The 2,268-nt window shown below is 43.7% G+C and overlaps 1 pseudogene; it reads left to right on the top strand.

The window, feature by feature from the left end:
* Positions 1-746: 746 nt before the first annotated feature.
* Positions 747-1,069, top strand: LOC145337386 (large ribosomal subunit protein eL42-like; annotated as a pseudogene).
* The last annotated feature ends 1,199 nt before the right edge of the window (positions 1,070-2,268 follow it).

Genomic DNA, 2,268 nt, shown 5'->3' with positions numbered 1-2,268 from the left:
ATCACTGCTAGCTGTGCAGATACATGGATTTGGGCCAGTGTCTGTGGGAGTTTGCACATTCTCCCTGTGGTTGCGTGGGTTTCCTCCGGGTGCTCCGGTTTCCTCCCACACCCCAAAGATGTGCTGTTAGGCTGATTGGTGTAACAAATTGTCCCTAAACTATTCTCCCCTGAATCTGGTTCCAATAGGGATACCATACGCCTACACACGGGTCAAGGTAGGTGTCGGAAAATGCTTTGTTACGATGGCGGCGAGGGCTCGTTGGGCCGGAGGGCCTGTTTCCCGTGTTGGGTTGTTCTTTGTTCTTTGTTTTGTTTTTGTTCTAAGCACCCAGAGGAAAAACATGCAAACACGGAGAGAATGTCAAGCTCTACACAGTCACCCACGACAGCAACTAAATCCAGGTCCTCACGCGGGGAGACTGCTGTGTTATTAACTGTACCACCACACGGCCCTGTCTGTCGCCTCAGCAACTGTGTTATTTCACCGTGAGACATGATACCCAGGCCGAATGGTCCCTTGTTTCTGGGCCCGATGACCTCAAAACCTTAGTTAAAAGGACACGTGTTCTATGTCCTGCATGTTCATAGGAAGGAAGGGGAGGAGGGTTGTGTTGGCTGGAGTTCGGTGGATGTCTGCAAATAATCCTATCCTGGGTGTGGTTGAAGACTCTCTATTGTTTTGAAATTGAAGAGGAACAGGGAGAGGCCTGAGCTTTTTTTGCGCTCACCGCCCGGTTTGGGAAAATGGTCAACGTACCAAAGACCCGGAGGACATATTGCAAAAAAAAAATCGGAGGCACCAGCCCCACAAGGTTACCCAGTACAAGAGGGGAAAGGATTCCTAATACACACAGGGTAAGAGATGTTATGACAGAAAGCAGAGAGGTTATGGTGGACTGACAAAACCTATATTTGGGGAAAAGGCGAAGACCACAAAGAAGATTGTGCTGAGATTGGAGTGTGTGGAGCCCAACTGTAGGTCAGAGAGAATGCTGGCCATGAAGAGATGCAAGCACTTTGAGCTGGGAGGAGATAAGCAGAGGAAGAGCCAAGTCATCCAGTTCTAAGCTGCATTCTTTGTTTGTTGGAGAACCAATTCACAATAAAACATCTCAAATGCTAAAAAAAAACACACAGGGAGAGGCCCGGAAAGGAAATGTCATTTGTCCGGTCAAGCCTGTGCCGACAAATGATACTTTTCTAAACTAATGATTTTGTTTTGCATCTACGCAGCCTGTATCTCTGTATTCCCTGTTTATTCATGTATCTATCTGTCAAGATGATTTTTTGTAACCATTGCTATTGTATCTGCTTCTGACATCCCCCCCGTCAGCGAAATACAGGTACTTACCACCCTCTCTGTGAAGAAAAATCTTGCCTCTCATCTCTTTTAAAGTTTCCCCGTTATGACTTTAAAATAAGTCCTGCAGCAATTGGCATTTATACCCTGAGATAAAAAGACTCTGACAAGACATTCTGCCGATTGGTCTCATAATTGTGTAAACATCTATCAGGTCGATCCTCAGCTTTTACCAAAAATAATCTAGTGGTTGGTGAGTAAAGTTGAACATTTTGAGATTGGAGCATCAGATGTGTTGCATGTGGTGGAGTTGAGGTTTGAAGGAACGAATGAGTGAAATGCTAGATTCCTTTCTGGAGGGCAAGGGATGAAGACAGTATTCTGGGAAATGCAGCATAACGGCATCATCTTTTCAAACTATAGTGCGGGGAGTCAATTTCTTAGATTAAGGAATCAATTTCAGAAGCTCTGAAGCTGCATCATCCAAACAAACACACAGGTTAAGGGAACATTATTCAAAGGCTGTATAGAAGCAGACTAAGAGGACGTTCGGTCAATGTCCATTTGGAATTCTGGTTTATAGTAAGTATTCATCCGTGTCTATTCGCTGATATTGAGATGGAGAATTCAGGAAAGGGAAGTCTCTTACATGAAAAGTGCAAATGTGACTGGGGGACATCAATTTGATTTAAAAAAAACTGACCGAAATGTGCAGCCTTGCCAGAAAGATGGAATGATAGAAACTGAATTTTTAATGTTTCTAATAAAGAGATGAAACGGCGACGTAAGCAAACCAGAGACTGCTAAGAATAGAGGGCGATTTAAAATCAAACTGTTTGAGTTCAGTGGAAATGCAAGGATAATATGTGTCTTGCAATGTTTCCTCAGGGGGACTCAGGAGATTTTTAAAATGAGTTTCAGATCTCACATTCCATTATCCTAGAATTGTGCAATTATAGATTGTGT

Source organism: Carcharhinus amblyrhynchos, unplaced genomic scaffold, assembly GCF_965287045.1.
Source record: "Carcharhinus amblyrhynchos unplaced genomic scaffold, sCarAmb.v2.hapA scaffold_47, whole genome shotgun sequence".
Taxonomy (NCBI): Eukaryota; Metazoa; Chordata; class Chondrichthyes; order Carcharhiniformes; family Carcharhinidae; genus Carcharhinus; species Carcharhinus amblyrhynchos.
This window is presented reverse-complemented; position numbering and strand designations above follow the sequence as displayed.